The 20,686-nt window shown below is 51.3% G+C and overlaps 1 protein-coding gene across 3 annotated transcripts in view; it reads right to left on the bottom strand.

Moving 5' to 3' along the window:
- The window catches only part of LOC137360028 (RAF proto-oncogene serine/threonine-protein kinase-like), a 197,589-nt gene that overhangs the window by 112,536 nt on the left and 64,367 nt on the right, over positions 1–20,686 (bottom strand). For 2 of the 3 annotated variants that reach the window (XM_068025608.1, XM_068025607.1), the window contains exon 2: positions 18,417–18,584. The gene's annotated coding sequence lies outside the window, so the exon portion shown is untranslated. Of the gene's footprint in view, positions 1–18,416; positions 18,585–20,686 lie in introns of those variants that run through there. The other variant, XM_068025610.1, reaches the window with a different exon arrangement.

The raw sequence follows: 20,686 nt of genomic DNA, 5'->3' as shown, positions 1-20,686 counted from the left end.
GGCGCTCCCTCAGTACTGACCCTCCGACAGCGCGGCGCTTCCTCAGTACTGACCCTCCGACAGTGCGGCACTCCCTCAGTACTGACCCTCCGACAGTGCGGCGCTCCCTCAGTACTGACCCTCCGACAGTGCGGCGCTCCCTCAGTACTGACCCTCCGACAGCGCGGCGCTCCCTCAGTACTGACCCTCCGACAGTGTGACACTCCCTCAGTACTGACCCTCCGACAGTGCGACACTCCCTCGGTACTGACCCTCCGACAGGGCGGCGCTCCCTCAGTACTGACCCTCCGACAGCGCGGCGCTCCCTCAGTACTGACCCTCCGACAGTGTGACACTCCCTCAGTACTGACCCTCCGGCAGTGCGACACTCCCTCGGTACTGACCCTCCGACAGGCGGCGCTCCCTCAGTACTGACCCTCCGACAGTGCGGCTCTCCCTCAGTACTGACCCTCCGACAGTGCGGCGCTCCCTCAGTACTGACCCTCCGACAGGGCGGCGCTCCCTCAGTACTGACCCTCCGACAGTGCGGCGCTCCCTCAGTACTGACCCTCCGACAGTGCGGCGCTCCCTCAGTACTGACCCTCCGACAGCGCGGCGCTTCCTCAGTACTGACCCTCCGACAGTGCGGCACTCCCTCAGTACTGACCCTCCGACAGTGCGGCGCTCCCTCAGTACTGACCCTCCGACAGTGCAGCGCTCCCTCAGTACTGACCCTCCGACAGTGCGGCGCTCCCTCAGTACTGACCCTCCGACAGCGCGGCGCTTCCTCAGTACTGACCCTCCGACAGTGCGGCACTCCCTCAGTACTGACCCTCCGACGGCGCGGCGCTCCCTCAGTACTGACCCTCCGACAGTGCGGTGCTCCCTCAGTACTAACCCTCCGACAGGGCGGCGCTCCCTCAGTACTGACCCTCCGACAGTGCGGCACTCCCTCAGTACTGACACTCGGACAGGGCGGCACTCCCTCAGTACTGACCCTCCGACAGTGCGGCGCTCCCCCAGTACTGACCCTCCGACAGTGCAGCGCTCCCTCAGTATTGACCCTCCGACAGTGCGGCACTCCCTCAGTACTGACCCTCCGACAGGGCGGCACTCCCTCAGTACTGACCCTCCGACAGTGCGGCACTCCCTCAGTACTGACCCTCCGACAGTGCGGCGCTCCCCCAGTACTGACCCTCCGACAGTGCAGCGCTCCCTCAGTATTGACCCTCCGACAGTGCGGCGCTCCCTCAGTACTGACCCTCCGACGGCGCGGCGCTCCCTCAGTACTGACACCAGGGGTCGTGTCAGGCTGGGATTACGGGGCTCAAGTCTCTGGACTGGGGGCTCGAAACCTCGACCAGAGCTCCCCGGAATTTTTTTTTGGAGCGTACGGGTGATTCGTTTAAGTGTGCTGCAGCCCTAAAGGGTATGCGCATCACGTGATCGGTTGAAAGGGCTGACCCGTCCGCAACCTGCGCAGGAACCTTCGGATCGCCACACGGCCGAGAGGCAACGCTGCCCACGAGCCTCTGACTCACTGTGACACTGCTGGAAAGGTCTGAATGATCTTCTCAGAATCAAATGTGGGATCACTTTCAAAGTCAGCTGAAGAGACTTTTCAGAAACGGACGGGCTGCTGTTTTTTTTTCCTAACTTCTGCTTATTTCTAGGAAATATTCCAAAATACTTTTGCAAGTGAATCATCTTTTTTTGATCTAACTGGTTTGGTTCGTCCACATGCGGCAGGGGACTAATGAGTCAGCACACACTGATGTCAAAGCACGCCTGCAAGACTCAAAAGTGGGCCATCAGGCCGAGCTGTCACATGGTTCACACATAACTTTCTTCATCATCTGAAATGTCTGGACATGACCTTGAGCAATTCAGAGAGCACCAAGTGCCTCCAAAAATAGCCCTGCCACTTATTTTGAAAGTATTTCCAGAAGAATGCCTATCAGATTGGCAAGTGGTACAATCCGACCATTAAAGGCAGACAGGCGATGACAACAGAAATACCAAATCTTCGACAACATACAGGCCAATAACCCCTCGCCTGTACTCTACCCAGCACGATGTACAGTACAATAACCCCTCGCCTGTACTCTAATCAGCACCATGTGCAGTACAATAACCACTCGCCTGTAATCTACTCTGCACCATGTACAGTACAATAACCCCTCGCCTGTAATCTACTCAGCACCATGTTCAGTACAATAACCCCTCGCCTGTACTCCAATCAGCACCATGTGCAGTACAATAACCACTCGCCTGTACTCTACTCTGCACCATGTACAGTACAATAACCCCTCGCCTGTAATCTACTCTGCACCATGTTCAGTACAATAACCCCTCGCCTGTAATCTACTCAGCACCATGGACAGTACAATAACCCCTCGCCTGTAATCTACGCAGCACCATGTACAGTACAATAACCTCTCCCCGTACTCTACCCAGCACCATGTACAGTACAATAACCTCTCCCCGTACTCTACTCTGCACCATGTACAGTACAATAACGCCTCGCCTATAATCTACCCAGCATGATGTACAGTAGAATAAACCCTCGCCTGTAATCTACCCAGCACCATGTACAGTACAATAACCCCTGACCTGTACTCTACCCAGCACCATGTACAGTACAATAACCCCTCGCCTGTACTCCACCCAGCACCATGTACAGTACAATCACCCCTGACCTGTACTCTACTCAGCACCATGTTCAGTACAATAACCCCTCGCCGGTACTCTACTCTGCACCATGTACAGTACAATAACCCCTCGCCTGTACTCTACTCAGCACCATGTGCAGTACAATAACCACTCGCCTGTACTCTACTCTGCACCATGTACAGTACAATAACCCCTCGCCGGTACTCTACCCAACACCATGTTCAGTACAATAACCCCTCCCCGTACTCTATCCAGCACCATGCACAGTACAATAACCCCTCTCCAATAATCTACTCAGCACCATATACAGTAGAATAACCGCTCGCCTGTACTCTACTCTGCACCATGTACTGTACAATAACCCCTCCCTGTACGCTACGCTGCACCATGTACAGTACAATCACCCCTGACCTGTACTCTACTCAGCACCATGTTCAGTACAATAACCCCTCGCCGGTACTCTACCCAGCACCATGTACAGTACAATAACCCCTCCCTGTACTCTACTCTGCACCATGTACAGTACAATAACCCCTCCCCGTACTCTACTCTGCACCATGTACAGTACAATAACCCCTCCCTGTACTCTATTCTGCACCTTGTACAGTACAATAACCCCTCCCCGTACTCTACTCTGCACCATGTACAGTACAAAAACCCCTCCCCGTACTCTACTCTGCACCATGTACAGTACAAAAACCCCTCGCCTGTACTTTACTCGGCACCATGTACAGTACAATAACCCCTCGCCTGTAATCTACTCAGCACCATGAACAGTACAATAACCCCTCCCCGTACTCGACCCAGCACAATGTACAGTACAAAAACCCCTCGCCTGTAATCTACTCAGCACCATGAACAGTACAATAACCCCTCCCCGTACTCTACCCAGCACCATGTACAGTACAATAACCCCTCCCTGTACTCTACGCTGCACCATGTACAGTACAATAACCCCTCCCCGTACTCTACTCTGCACCATGTACAGTACAATAACGCCTCGCCTATAATCTACCCAGCATTATGTACAGTTGAATAAACCCTCGCCTATATTCTACTCTGCACAATGTACAGTACAATAACCCCTCGCCTGTAATCTACACAGCACCATGTTCAGTACAATAACCCCTCACCTGTACTCAACCCAGCACCACGTACAGTACAATAACCCCTCACCTGAACTCTACTCAGCACCATGTACAGAACAATAACCCCTCGCCTGTAATCTACTCAGCACCATGTACAGTACAATAACCCCTCCACTGTAATCTACCCAGCACCATGTACAGTACAATAACCCCTGACCTGTAATCTACGCTGCACCATGAACAGTACAAAAACCCCTCCCCGTACTCTACTCAGCACCATGTACAGTACAATAACCCCTCGCCTGTACTCTCCTCTGCACCATGCACAGTACAATAACCCCTCCCCGTACTCTACTCAGCACCATGCACAGTACGATATCCCCTCGCCTATAATCTACTCAGCACCATGTACAGTACAATAACCCCTCCCCATACTCTACTCAGCACCATGTACAGTACAATAACACCTCAGCTGAACTCTACTCTGCACCATGTACAATACAATAACCCCTGACCTGTAATCTACTCAGCACCATGTACAGTACAATAACCCCTCCCTGTAATCTACTCAGCACCATGAACAGTACAAAAACCCCTCGCCTGTACTCTACTCAGCACCATGAACAGTACAAAAACCCCTCGCCTGTACTCTACTCTGCACCTTGTACAGTACAATAACCCCTCGCCTGTAATCTACTCAGCACCATGTACAGTACAATAACCCCTCGCCTGTAATCTACTCAGCACCATGTACAGTACAATAACCCCTCGCCTGTACTCTACTCAGCACCATGTACAGTACAATAACCCCTCGCCTGTAATCTACTCAGCACCATGTACAGTACAATAACCCCTCGCCTGTAATCTACTCAGCACCACGTACAGTACAATAACCTCTCGCCTGTACTCTACTCACACCATGTACAGTACAATAACCCCCCGCCTGTACTCTACTCAGCACCATGTACAGTACAATAACCCCTCGCCTGTACTCTACTCAGCACCATGTACAGTACAATAACCCCTCGCCTGTAATCTACTCAGCACCATGTACAGTACAATAACCCCTCGCCTGTAATCTACTCAGCACCACGTACAGTACAATAACCTCTCGTCTGTACTCTACTCAGCACCATGTACAGTACAATAACCCCCCGCCTGTACTCTACTCAGCACCATGTACAGTACAATAACCACTCGCCTGTACTCTAGCCAGCACCATGTACAGTACAATAACCCCTCCCTGTAATCTACTCAGCACCATGAACAGTACAAAAACCCCTCGCCTGTACTCTACTCAGCACCATGAACAGTACAAAAACCCCTCGCCTGTACTCTACTCTGCACCTTGTACAGTACAATAACCCCTCGCCTGTAATCTACTCAGCACCATGTACAGTACAATAACCCCTCGCCTGTAATCTACTCAGCACCATGTACAGTACAATAACCCCTCGCCTGTACTCTACTCAGCACCATGTACAGTACAATAACCCCTCGCCTGTAATCTACTCAGCACCATGTACAGTACAATAACCCCTCGCCTGTAATCTACTCAGCACCACGTACAGTACAATAACCTCTCGCCTGTACTCTACTCACACCATGTACAGTACAATAACCCCCCGCCTGTACTCTACTCAGCACCATGTACAGTACAATAACCCCTCGCCTGTACTCTACTCAGCACCATGTACAGTACAATAACCCCTCGCCTGTAATCTACTCAGCACCATGTACAGTACAATAACCCCTCGCCTGTAATCTACTCAGCACCACGTACAGTACAATAACCTCTCGCCTGTACTCTACTCAGCACCATGTACAGTACAATAACCCCCCGCCTGTACTCTACTCAGCACCATGTACAGTACAATAACCACTCGCCTGTACTCTAGCCAGCACCAGGTACAGTACAATAACCCCTCGCCTGTACTCTACCCAGCACCATGTACTGGACAATAACCCCTCCCCGTACACTACACTGCACCATGTACAGTACAATAACCCCTCGCATGTACTCTACCCAGCACCATGTACAGTACAATAACCCCTCCCTGTACTCTAAAAAAGCACTATGTACTGTACAATAACCCCTCGCCTGTACTCTACTCAGCACCATGTGCAGTACAATAACCACTCGCCTGTATTCAACTCTGCACCATGTACAGTATAATAACCACTCCCCTGTCTCTACCCAGCACCATGGACAGTACAATAACCCCTGGCCTGTACTCTACTCAGCACCATGTACAGTACAATAACCCCTCGCCTGTACTCTACTCTGCACCATGTACAGTACAATAACCCCTCCCCGTACTCTACTCTGCACCATGTACAGTACAATAACCCCTCCCTGTACTCTACGCTGCACCATGTACAGTACAATAACCCCTCCCCGTACTCTACCCAACACCATGTACAGTACAATAACCCCTCCCCGTACTCTACCCAGCACCATGTACTGTACAATAACCCCTCGCCTGTAATCTACTCAGCACCACGTACAGTACAATAACCTCTCGCCTGTACTCTACTCAGCACCATGTACAGTACAATAACCCCTCGCCTGTAATCTACTCAGCACCACGTACAGTACAATAACCTCTCGCCTGTACTCTACTCAGCACCATGTACAGTACAATAACCCCCCGCCTGTACTCTACTCAGCACCATGTACAGTACAATAACCACTCGCCTGTACTCTAGCCAGCACCAGGTACAGTACAATAACCCCTCGCCTGTACTCTACCCAGCACCATGTACTGGACAATAACCCCTCCCCGTACACTACACTGCACCATGTACAGTACAATAACCCCTCGCATGTACTCTACCCAGCACCATGTACAGTACAATAACCCCTCCCTGTACTCTAAAAAAGCACTATGTACTGTACAATAACCCCTCGCCTGTACTCTACTCAGCACCATGTGCAGTACAATAACCACTCGCCTGTATTCAACTCTGCACCATGTACAGTATAATAACCACTCCCCTGTCTCTACCCAGCACCATGGACAGTACAATAACCCCTGGCCTGTACTCTACTCAGCACCATGTACAGTACAATAACCCCTCGCCTGTACTCTACTCTGCACCATGTACAGTACAATAACCCCTCCCCGTACTCTACTCTGCACCATGTACAGTACAATAACCCCTCCCTGTACTCTACGCTGCACCATGTACAGTACAATAACCCCTCCCCATACTCTACCCAACACCATGTACAGTACAATAACCCCTCCCCGTACTCTACCCAACACCATGTACAGAACAATAACCCCTCCCCGTACTCTACTCTGCACCATGTACAGTACAATAACCCCTCCCCGTACTCTACTCAGCACCATGTACAGTACAATAACCCCTCCCTGTACTCTACTCTGCACCATGTACTGTACAATAACCCCTCGCCTGTACTCTCCTCTGCACCATGTACAGTACAATAACCCCTCACCTGTAATCTACTCAGCACCAGGTACAGTACAATAACCCCTCGCCTGTACTCTACTCCGCACCATGTACAGTACAATAACCCCTCGCCTGTAATCTACTCAGCACCATGTACAGTACAATAATCCCTCACCTGTACTCTACTCCGCACCATGTACAGTGCAATAACACCTCACCTGTACTCTTCTCAGCTCAATGTGCAGTACAATAACCCCTCCCCGTACTCTACTCTGCACCATGTACAGTACAAAAACCCCTCGCCTGTACTCTACTCAGCACCATGTACAGTACAATAACCCCTCCCCGTACTCTACCCAGCAGCATGTACAGTATAAAAACCCCTCGCATGTACTCTACTCGGCACCATGTACAGTACAAAAACCCCTCGCATGTACTCTACTCTGCACCATGTACAGTACAAAAACCCCTCGCATGTACTCTACTCTGCACCATGTACAGTACAAAAACCCCTCGCATGTACTCTACTCTGCACCATGTACAGTACAAAAACCCCTCGCATGTACTCTACTCTGCACCATGTACAGTACAAAAACCCCTCACCTGTACTCTACCCAGCACCATGTACAGTACAATAACCCCTCAGCTGCAATCTACTCAGCACCATGTACAGTATAATAACCCCTCACCTGTAATCTACTCTGCACTAGATACAGTAGAATAACCCCTCGCCTGTACTCTACTCAGCACCATGAACAGTACAAAAACCCCTCGCCTGTACTCTACTCAGCACCATGTACAGTACAATAACCCCTCGCCTGTAATCTACTCTGCACCATGTACAGTACAATAACCCCTTGCCTGTACTCTACTCAGCACAATGTACAGTATAATAACCCCTCACCTGTAATCTACTCTGCACCAGATACAGTAGAATAACCCCTCGCCTGTACTCTACTCAGCACCATGAACAGTACAAAAACCCCTCGCCTGTACTCTACTCAGCACCATGTACAGTACAATAACCCCTCGCCTGTAATCTACTCAGCACCATGCACAGTACAATAACCCCTCGCCTGTACTCTAATCAGCACCATGTGCAGTACAATAACCACTCGCCTGTACTCTACTCTGCACCATGTACAGTACAATAACCCCTACCCGTACTCTACTCTGCACCATGTACAGTACAATAACCCCTCCCCGTACTCTACTCTGCACCATGTACAGTACAATAACCCCTCCCTGTACTCTACGCTGCACCACGTACAGTACAATAACCCCTCCCCGTACTCTACTCTGCACCATGTACAGTACAAAAACCCCTCGCCTGTACTCTACTCAGCACCATGTACAGTACAATAACCCCTCCCCGTACTCTACCCAGCACCATGTACAGTACAATAACCCCTCCCCGAACTCTACCCAGCACCATGTACAGTACAATAACCCCTCCCCGTACTCTACCCAGCACCATGTACAGTACAATAACGCCTCGCCTGTACTTTACTCAGCACCATGTACAGTACAATAACCCCTCCCCGTACTCTACCCAGCACCATGTACAGTACAATAACCCCTCCCCGAACTCTACCCAGCACCATGTACAGTACAATAACCCCTCCCCGAACTCTACCCAGCACCATGTACAGAACAATAACCCCTCCCCGTACTCTCCCCAGCACCATGTACAGTACAAAAACCCCTCGCATGTACTCTACTCGGCACCATGTACAGTACAATAACCCCTTGCCTGTACTCTACTCAGCACCATATACAGTAGAATAACCCCTCACCTGTAATCTACTCTGCACCAGATACAGTAGAATAACCCCTCGCCTGTACTCTACTCAGCACCATGAACAGTACAAAAACCCCTCGCCTGTACTCTACTCAGCACCATGTACAGTACAATAACCCCTCGCCTGTAATCTACTCAGCACCATGTACAGTACAATAACCCCTGGCCTGTACTCTACTCTGCACCATGTACAGTACAATAACCCCTCGCCTGTACTCTAATCAGCACCATGTGCAGTACAATAACCACTCGCCTGTACTCTACTCTGCACCATGTACAGTACAATAACCCCTCGCCTGTAATCTACTCAGCACCACGTACAGTACAATAACCCCTCGCCTGTACTCTACTCTGCACCATGTACAGTACAATAACCCCTCCCCGTACTCTACCCAGCACCATGTACAGTACAAAAACCCCTCGCCTGTACTCTACTCAGCACCATGTACAGTACAATAACCCCTCGCCTGTACTCTACTCTGCACCATGTACAGTACAATAACCCCTCCCCGTACTCTACCCAGCACCATGTACAGTACAATAACCCCTCCCCGTACTCTACACAACACCATGTACAGTACAATAACCCCTCCCCGTACTCTACACAACACCATGTACAGTACAATAACCCCTCCCCGTACTCTACTCAGCACCATGTACAGTACAATAACCCCTCACCGTACTCTACCCAGCACCATGCACAGTACAATAACCCCTCTCCTATAATCTACTCAGCACCATGTACAGTAGAATAACCGCTCGCCTATAATCTACTCAGCACCATGTACTGTACAATAACCCCTCCCCGTACTCTACCCAGCACCATGTACAGTACAATAACCCCTCCCTGTACTCTACGCTGCACCACGTACAGTACAATAACCCCTCCCCGTACTCTACTCTGCACCATGTACAGTACAATAACCCCTCCCCGTACTCTACTCTGCACCATGTACAGTACAATAACCCCTCCCCGTACTCTACGCTGCACCATGTACAGTACAATAACCCCTTGCCTGTACTCTACTCTGCACCATGTACTGTACAATAACCCCTCGCCTATACTCTACTCAGCACCATGTACAGTACAATAACCCCTCACCTGTAATCTACTCAGCACCAGGTACAGTACAATAACCCCTCGCCTGTACTCTACTCCGCACCATGTACAGTACAATAACCCCTCGCCTGTAATCTACTCAGCACCATGTACAGTACAATAACCCCTCGCCTGTACTCTACTCCGCACCATGTACAGTGCAATAACACCTCGCCTGGACTCTACTCAGCACCATGTACAGTACAATAATCCCTCACCTGTACTCTACTCCGCACCATGTACAGTGCAATAACACCTCGCCTGGACTCTACTCAGCACCATGTACAGAACAATAACCCCTCACCTGTACTCTTCTCAGCACCATGTACAGTACAATAACCCCTCGCCTGTACTCTACTCAGCACCATGTACAGTACAATAACCCCTCGCCTGTACTCTTCTCAGCACCATGTACAGTACAATAACCCCTCCCCATACTCTACTCAGCACCATGTACAGTACAATAACCCCTCGCCTGTACTCTTCTCAGCACCATGTACAGTACAATAACCCCTCACCTGTACTCTTCTCAGCACCATGTACATTACAATAACCCCTCCCCATACTCTACTCAGCACCATGTACAGTACAATAACCCCTCGCCTGTAATCTACTCAGCACCATGTACAGTACAATAACCCCTGGCCTGTACTCTACTCTGCACCATGTACAGTACAATAACCCCTTGCCTGTACTCTACTCAGCACCATGTACAGTATAATAACCCCTCACCTGTAATCTACTCTGCACCAGATACAGTAGAATAACCCCTCGCCTGTACTCTACTCAGCACCATGAACAGTACAAAAACCCCTCGCCTGTACTCTACTCAGCACCATGTACAGTACAATAACCCCTCGCCTGTAATCTACTCAGCACCATGCACAGTACAATAACCCCTCGCCTGTACTCTACTCTGCACCATGTACAGTACAATAACCCCTCGCCTGTAATCTACTCAGCACCATGTACAGTACAATAACGCCTCGCCTGTACTCTACTCAGCACCATGTACAGTACAATAACCCCTCCCCGTACTCTACCCAGCACCATGTACAGTACAATAACCCCTCCCCGAACTCTACCCAGCACCATGTACAGTACAATAACCCCTCCCCGAACTCTACCCAGCACCATGTACAGAACAATAACCCCTCCCCGTACTCTCCCCAGCACCATGTACAGTACAAAAACCCCTCGCATGTACTCTACTCGGCACCATGTACAGTACAATAACCCCTTGCCTGTACTCTACTCAGCACCATATACAGTAGAATAACCCCTCACCTGTAATCTACTCTGCACCAGATACAGTAGAATAACCCCTCACCTGTACTCTACTCAGCACCATGAACAGTACAAAAACCCCTCGCCTGTACTCTACTCAGCACCATGTACAGTACAATAACCCCTCGCCTGTAATCTACTCAGCACCATGTACAGTACAATAACCCCTGGCCTGTACTCTACTCTGCACCATGTACAGTACAATAACCCCTCGCCTGTACTCTAATCAGCACCATGTGCAGTACAATAACCACTCGCCTGTACTCTACTCTGCACCATGTACAGTACAATAACCCCTCCCCGTACTCTACCCAGCACCATGTACAGTACAATAACCCCTCCCCGTACTCTACACAACACCATGTACAGTACAATAACCCCTCCCCGTATTCTACTCTGCACCATGTACAGTACAATAACCCCTCCCTGTACTCTACGCTGCACCACGTACAGTACAATAACCCCTCCCCGTACTCTACTCTGCACCATGTACAGTACAATAACCCCTCCCCGTACTCTACGCTGCACCATGTACAGTACAATAACCCCTTGCCTGTACTCTACTCTGCACCATGTACTGTACAATAACCCCTCGCCTATACTCTACTCAGCACCATGTACAGTACAATAACCCCTCACCTGTAATCTACTCAGCACCAGGTACAGTACAATAACCCCTCGCCTGTACTCTACTCCGCACCATGTACAGTACAATAACCCCTCGCCTGTAATCTACTCAGCACCATGTACAGTACAATAACCCCTCGCCTGTACTCTACTCCGCACCATGTACAGTGCAATAACACCTCGCCTGGACTCTACTCAGCACCATGTACAGTACAATAATCCCTCACCTGTACTCTACTCCGCACCATGTACAGTGCAATAACACCTCGCCTGGACTCTACTCAGCACCATGTACAGAACAATAACCCCTCACCTGTACTCTTCTCAGCACCATGTACAGTACAATAACCCCTCGCCTGTACTCTACTCAGCACCATGTACAGTACAATAACCCCTCGCCTGTACTCTTCTCAGCACCATGTACAGTACAATAACCCCTCCCCATACTCTACTCAGCACCATGTACAGTACAATAACCCCTCGCCTGTACTCTTCTCAGCACCATGTACAGTACAATAACCCCTCACCTGTACTCTTCTCAGCACCATGTACATTACAATAACCCCTCCCCATACTCTACTCAGCACCATGTACAGTACAATAACCCCTCGCCTGTACTCTTCTCAGCTCAATGTGCAGTACAATAACCCCTCGCCTGTACTCTACTCAGCACCATGTACAGTAGAATAACCCCTCACCTGTACTCTACTCAGAACCATGCACAGTACAAAAATCCCTCACCTGTAATCTACCCTGCACCATATACAGTACAACAACCCCTCGCCTGTAATCTACTCAGCACCATGTACAGTACAATAACCCCTCCCCATACTCTATCCAGCACCATGTCCAGTACAATAACCCCTCGCCTGTAATCTACTCAGCACCATGTACAGTACAATAACCCCTCGCCTGTACTCTACTCTGCACCATGTACAGTACAATAACCCCTCGCCTGTACTCTACTCAGCACCATGTACAGTACAATAACCCCTCACCTGTACTCTTCTCAGCACCATGTACATTAAAATAACCCCTCCCCGTACTCTACTCAGCACCATGTACAGTACAATAACCCCTCGCCTGTACTCTTCTCAGCTCTATGTGCAGTACAATAACCCCTCGCCTGTACTCTACTCAGCACCATGTACAGTAGAATAACCCCTCGCCTGTTCTCTACTCAGAACCATGTACAGTACAATAACCCCTCACCCGTACTCTACTCAGCACCATGTACAGTAGAATAACCCCTCGCCTGTACTCTGCGCAGCACCATGTAAAGTACAACAACCCCTCGCCTGTGTCTACCCAGCACCATGTACAGTACAATAACCCCTCCCCATACTCTACTCTGCACCATGTACAGTACAATAACCCCACGCCTGTACTCTACTCAGCACCACGTACAGAACAATAACCCCTCACCTGTACAACACTCATCACAGTGTACAGTACAATAACCCCTCGCCTGTACAACATCCAGCACGGTGTGCAATAAAATAACCCCTCGCCTGTACAACACTCATCACAGTGTACAGTAAAATAACCCCTCGCCTCTACAACATCCAGCACGGTGTACAGTACAATAACCCCTTGCTTGTACAACATCCAGCACGGTGTACAGTACAATAACCCCTTGCTTGTACAACACTCATCACAGTGTACAGTACAATAACCCCTCGCCTGTACAACATCCAGCACGGTGTGCAGTACAATAACCCCTTGCTTGTACAACATCCAGCACAGTGTACAGTACAATAACCCCTTGCTTGTACAACAGCCAGCACAGTGTACAGTACAATAACCCCTCGCCTGTGCAACACTCTTCACAGTGTACAGTACAATAACCCCTTGCTTGTACAGCATCCAGCACGGTGTACAGTACACTACGAACGTCCAATCTCTCTACACCTCCATCCCCCACCAGGACAGTTTTAGGGATCTCTACTTCTTCCTTGAGCAGAGGCCCAACCAGTCCCCATCCACCACCACCCTCCTCCACTTGGCTGAACTTGTTCTCACATTGAACAACATCTCCTTCAATCTCCACTTACTTCCTCCAAGTAAAAGGTGTTGCTATGGGTACCCGCATGGGCCCTAGTTATGCCTGTCTTTTTGTTGGATATGTCAAACATTTCTTGTTCCAGTCCTACTCAGGCCCCCTCCCCCAACTCTTTTTCCGGTACATTGATGACTGTATCGGTGTCGTTTCCTGCTCCCATCACAAACTGGAAAACTTTATCAACTTTGCTTCTAATTTCCACCCTTCTCTCACCTTTACATGGTCCATCTCCGAAACTTCCCTTCCCTTCCTCGACTACTGTCTCTATCTCTGGTGATAGGCTGTCTACTAATATCCATTATAAACCCACTGACTCCCACAGCTACCTTGACTACACTTCTTCACACCCTACCTCCTGTAAGGACTCCATTCCATTATCCCAGTTTCTCCATCTCCGACACATCTGCTCTGATGATGCTACCTTCCACAACAGCTCTTCTGATATGTGTTCCTTTTTCCTCAACCGAGGATTCCCCCCCACGGTGGTTGACAGGGCCCTCAACCGTGTCCGCCCATTTCCTGCACCACTACCCTCACCCCTTCCCCTCCCTCCCAGAACCGCAACAGGGTTTCCCTTGTCCTCGCTTTCCACCCCATCAGCCTCCATATCCAAAGGATCATCCTCCGCCATTTCCGCCACCTCCAGCGTGATGCCACTACCAAACACATCTTCCCCTCCCTTCCCCATGTCAGCATTCCGAAGGGATCGGTCCCTCCGCGACACCCTGGTCCACTCCTCCATTACCCCCACCACCTCGTCCCCGTCCCAGGGCACCTTCCCCTGCAATCGCAGGAGGTGTAATACCTGCCCATTTACCTCCTCTCTGTCCTCACTATCCCAGGCCCCAAACACTCCTTTCAGGTGAAGCAGCGATTTACTTGTACTTCTTTCAATGTAGTATACTGTATCCGCTGCTCACAATGTGGTCTCCTCAACATTGGGGAGACCAAACGCAGACTGGGTGACCGTTTTGCGGAACACCTCCGCTCAGTCCGCAAGCAGGACCCCAAGGTTCCGGTTGCTTGCCATTTCAACACTCCCCCCTGCTCTCATGCTCACATCTCTGTCCTGGGATTGCTGCAGTGTTCCAGTGAACATCAACGCAAGCTCGAGGAACAGCATCTCATTTACCGATTAGGCACACTACAGCCTGCCAGACTGAACATTGAATTCAATAATTTCAGAAAATGACGGGCCCTGCATTTTACTTTTATTTTTAGTTTTTTTCCTTTTTCCTTTTTTTATATTTTTGTGTATTTATTTTATTTTATTTCATCTTAGTTTGTTCAGTTTGCTTACTCACTGTTTTTTTTTTCATGTTTGTACTTGCAACTGTTCAATTTTCAGTCCATTAACACCCTATCTGTACTAATGCTTTGTGACTTTCAACTCACCATTGACATATTGTTTGCCTTTGCTCCATGACCTTCTGGTCAGCTATTCTGTGACCTTGTCCTATCTACAGCTTCTCCTTTGTTATCTCTTGCCCCACCCCCGCTTTACTTGCTTATGCCAAAGACTTGCAGGTTGACAGGTAAATTGGCCATTATAAATTGCCCCTAGTATAGGTAGGTGGTAGGGGAATTGAGGGAAGGTGGGGATGTGGTAGGAATATGAGATTAATGTAGGATTAGTATAAATGGGTGGTTGATGGTCGGCACAGACTTGGTGGGCCGAAGGGCCTGTTTCAGTGCTGTATCTCTAAATAAATAAAAAAATAACCTCTTACATTTCTAAAAATGCCAGTTCTGAAGGGTCACTGACCTGAAACGTTAACTCTGCTTCTCTCTCCACAAATGCTGCCAGATCTGCAGAGTATTTCCAGCATTTTTTATCTTCATTACAGTACAATAACCCCTCGCCTGTAAAACACCCAGCAGGGCGGACAGTACAGTAACCCCTCGTTTGTACAACACTTACAATAACCCATCGCCTGTACAACAGCCAGCACGGTGAAGAGTACAGTAACCCCTCACGGTGCCCTGCTCCTGAGACTCGAGCATAGAAATCAAGCTGACACTTCAAGTCCAGTACAGAGGGAGCGCCGCACTGTCGGAGGGTCAGTACTGAGGGAGCGCCGCACTGTCGGAGGGTCAGTACTGAGGGAGCGCCGCACTGTCGGAGGGTCAGTACTGACGGAGCGCGTCACTGTCGGAGGGTCAGTACTGAGGGAGCTCCGCACTGTCGGAGGGTCAGTACTGAGGGAGCTCCGCACTGTCGGAGGGTCAGTACTGAGGGAGCGCCACACTGACGGAGGGTCAGTACTGAGGGAGCGCCGCACTGTCGGAGGGTCAGTACTGAGGGAGCGCCGCACTGTCGGAGGGTCAGTACTGAGGGAGTGCTGCACTGTCGGAGGGTCAATACTGAGGGAGTGCCGCACTGTCGGAGGGTCAGTACTGAGGGAGTGCTGCACTGTCGGAGGGTCAGTACTGAGGGAGCGCCGCACTGTCGGAGGGTCAGTACTGAGGGAGCGCCGCACTGTCGGAGGGTCAGTACTGAGGGAGCGCCGCACTGTCGGAGGGTCAGTACTGAGGGAGCGCCGCACTGTCGGAGGGTCAGTACTGAGGGAGAGCCGCACTGTCAGAGGGTTAGTACTGAGGGAGCGCCGCACTGTCGGAGGGTCAGTGCTGAGGGAGTGCCGCACTGTGGGAGGGTCAGTACTGAGGGAGCGCCGCACTGACGGAGGGTCAGTACTGAGTGAGCGGCGCACTGTCGGAGGGTCAGTACTGAGGGAGTGCCACACTGTCGGAGGGTCAGTACTGAGGGAGCGCCGCACTGACGGAGGGTCAGTGCTGAGGGAGTGCCGCACTGTGGGAGGGTCAGTACTGAGGAAGCGCCGCACTGTCGGAGGGTCAGTACTGAGGGAGGGCCACACAGTCGGAGGGTCAGTACTGAGGGAGGGCCACACTGTCGGAGGGTCAGTACTGAGGGAGGGCCACACTGTCGGAGGGTCAGTACTGAGGGAGGGCCACACTGTCGGAGGGTCAGTACTGAGGGAGTGCCTCACTGTCGGAGGGTCAGTACTGAGGGAGCGCCGCACTGTCAGAGGGTCAGTACTGAGGGAGCGCCGCACTGTCGGAGGGTCAGTACTGAGGGAGCGCCGCACTGTCGGAGGGTCAGTACTGAGGGAGCGCCGCACTGTGGGAGGATCAGTACTGAGGGAGCGCCGCACTGACGGAGGGTCAGTACTGAGGGAGCGCCGCACTGACGGAGGGTCAGTGCTGAGGGAGCGCCGCACTGTCGGAGGGTCAGTACTGAGGGAGCGCCGCAATGACGGAGGGTCAGTACTGAGGGAGCGCCGCACTGACGGAGGGTCAGTGCTGAGGGAGTGCCGCACTGTGGGAGGGTCAGTACTGAGTGAGCGGCGCACTGTCGGAGGGTCAGTACTGAGGGAGTGCCACACTGTCGGAGGGTCAGTACTGAGGGAGCGCCGCACTGACGGAGGGTCAGTACTGAGGGAGGACCGCACTGTCGGAGGGTCAGTACTGAGGGAGCGCCGCACTGTCGGAGGGTCAGTACTGAGGGAGTGCCGCACTGACGGAGGGTCAGTACTGAGTGAGCGGCGCACTGTCGGAGGGTCAGTACTGAGGGAGTGCCACACTGTCGGAGGGTCAGTACTGAGGGAGCGCCGCACTGACGGAGGGTCAGTACTGAGGGAGGACCACACTGTCGGAGGGTCAGTACTGAGGGAGCGCCGCACTGTCGGAGGGTCAGTACTGAGGGAGTGCCGCACTGTCGGAGGGTCAGTACTGAGGGAGTGCCGCACTGTCGGAGGGTCAGTACTGAGGGAGTGCTGCACTGACGGAGGGTCAGTACTGAGGGAGGGCCACACTGTCGGAGGGTCAGTACTGAGGGAGCGCCGCGCTGTCGGAGGGTCAGTACTGAGGGAGTGCTGCACTGTCGGAGAGGCATTAATGAGGGAGTGCTGCGAAGTTGGAGGTGCTTCCTTTCGATGAGATATTTAACCCGAGACTCACCGCTCTCTCAAGTGGATGTAAAAGATCGCACAGCCACGACTGGAAGGGGAGGGCGTGAGCAGGTCAGGAGGGCGGTGGGGGAGTTCACTGCTCTGGGGCAATATTTATCTCTCAACTAACATCACTCACAAACAAACAGTCATGTCCTCATTTTTGCTTCTGCAAGCTGGCTGCTGCATCTCCTACATTACAGCAGTGACAACACCTCAAACGGCTTTCGTAGGGTGGGTCGCGCTTCGGGAGGGACATCCTCAGGTTGCGAAAGGCGCTGCAGAAATGCAAGATTCTTTCTCACATAACCATCCGTCAACCACAAGACTGCTCACGCAATGCTCTATTCATTCATACACGTCATTAAGAAACATGGTGGAAAACACATTGTAACAATTAGCGGTGGACCCTTACCTGCAGGAAGTGCGGTGTCAGGCGGAGCGCAGGCTGTTTCGCCGGGAAACGCCACGACTTCTCCCGCTTTTCCTCCTGGACGAGCGACGTCGAACGCACCTCCGGGGGTGGGGGGGGGTGGGGGTGGGGGGGGGGGGTGGTGTGTGTGTGGGGGAAAACAGCGCCTTCCTGGAATGAGAAGTGAGCTTCGTTAACTGCAGCCCAACCTGTAAGTCGACACAGGACTGCCCAGCCTTTATTACACCGGAGACCCTGTTCTCTCCCGTGTCCTGGAATCGACATTTATCCCCGGACAATATCACTGCAACCGCTAATCAGGTCATTCAGCACGTGGGAGCTCCCTCTACACTGTCCCCATCAAACACTCCCCAGGACAGGTACAGTACGGGGGTTAGATACAGAGTAAAGCTCCCTCTACACTGTCCCCATCAAACACTCCCCAGGACAGGTACAGCACGGGGGGTTAGATACAGAGTAAAGCTCCCTCTACACTGTCCCCATCAAACACTCCCCAGGACAGGTACAGTACGGGGGTTAGATACAGAGTAAAGCTCCCTCTACACTGTCCCCATCAAACACTCCCAGGACAGGTACAGTACGGGGGTTAGATACAGAGTAAAGCTCCCTCTGCACTGTCCCCATAAAACACTCCCCAGGACAGGTACAGCACGGGGGTTAGATACAGAGTAAAGCTCCCTCTACACTGTCCCCATCAAACACTCCCCAGGACAGGTACAGTACCGGGGTTAGATACAGAGTAAAGCTCCCTCTACACTGTCCCCATCAAACACTCCCCAGGACAGGTACAGTACGGGGTTAGATACAGAGTAAAGCTCCCTCTACACTGTCCCCCATCAAACACTCCCCAGGACAGGTACAGTACGGGTGTTAGATACAGAGTAAAGCTCCCCTCTACACAGTCCCCATCAAACACTCCCCAGGACAGGTACAGTACGGGTGTTAGATACAGAGTAAAGCTCCCCTCTACACAGTCCCCATCAAACACTCCCCAGGACAGGTACAGCACGGGGGTTAGATACAGAGTAAAGCTCCCTCTACACTGTCCCCCATCAAACACTCCCCAGGACAGGTACAGTACGGGTGTTAGATACAGAGTAAAGCTCCCTCTACACTGTCCCCCATCAAACACTCCCCAGGACAGGTACAGTACGGGTGTTAGATACAGAGTAAAGCTCCCCTCTACACAGTCCCCATCAAACACTCCCCAGGACAGGTACAGTACGGGGTTCGATACAGAGTAAAGCTCCCTCTACACTGTCCCCATCAAACACTCCCCAGGACAGGTACAGTACGGGGGTTAGATACAGAGTAAAGCTCCCCTCTACACAGTCCCCATCAAACACTCCCCAGGACAGGTACAGTACGGGGGTTAGATACAGAGTAAAGCTCCCTCTACATTGTCCCATCAAACACTCCACAGGACAGGTACAGTACGGGTGTTAGATACAGAGTAAAGCTCCCTCTACACTGTCCCCATCAAACACTCCCCAGGACAGGTACAGTACGGGGTTAGATACAGAGTAAAGCTCCCTCTACACTGTCCCCATCAAACACTCCCCAGGACAGGTACAGTACCGGGGTTAGATACAGAGTAAAGCTCCCTCTACACAGTCCCCATCAAACACTCCCCAGGACAGGTACAGTACGGGGTTCGATACAGAGTAAAGCTCCCTCTACACTGTCCCCATCAAACACTCCCCAGGACAGGTACAGTACCGGGGTTAGATACAGAGTAAAGCTCCCTCTACACTGTCCCCATCAAACACTCCCCAGGACAGGTACAGTACGGGTGTTAGATACAGAGTAAAGCTCCCCTCTACACAGTCCCCATCAAACACTCCCCAGGACAGGTACAGTACGGGTGTTAGATACAGAGTAAAGCTCCCCTCTACACAGTCCCCATCAAACACTCCCCAGGACAGGTACAGCACGGGGGTTAGATACAGAGTAAAGCTCCCTCTACACAGTCCCCATCAAACACTCCCCAGGACAGGTACAGTACGGGGGTTAGATACAGAGTAAAGCTCCCCTCTACACTGTCCCCATCAAACACTCCCAGGACAGGTACAGTACGGGGTTAGAAAGAAAAAAAAAGAAAAAAAAAACTGGGGATGACTGCTAATTGCGGCAACGAGTCTCAGCTGACAGTTGGAGGTTGCAGAGGTGGAGAGAGGAGCTGCGCTGAGCAAGGGAGAGCAGCTACAACTAAGCAGAGGTGAAACTTCAACAACAATCTCCATTAAAGAGAA

The sequence above is a fragment of the Heterodontus francisci genome, unplaced genomic scaffold, assembly GCF_036365525.1.
Source record: "Heterodontus francisci isolate sHetFra1 unplaced genomic scaffold, sHetFra1.hap1 HAP1_SCAFFOLD_594, whole genome shotgun sequence".
NCBI lineage: Eukaryota > Metazoa > Chordata > Chondrichthyes > Heterodontiformes > Heterodontidae > Heterodontus > Heterodontus francisci.
This window is presented reverse-complemented; position numbering and strand designations above follow the sequence as displayed.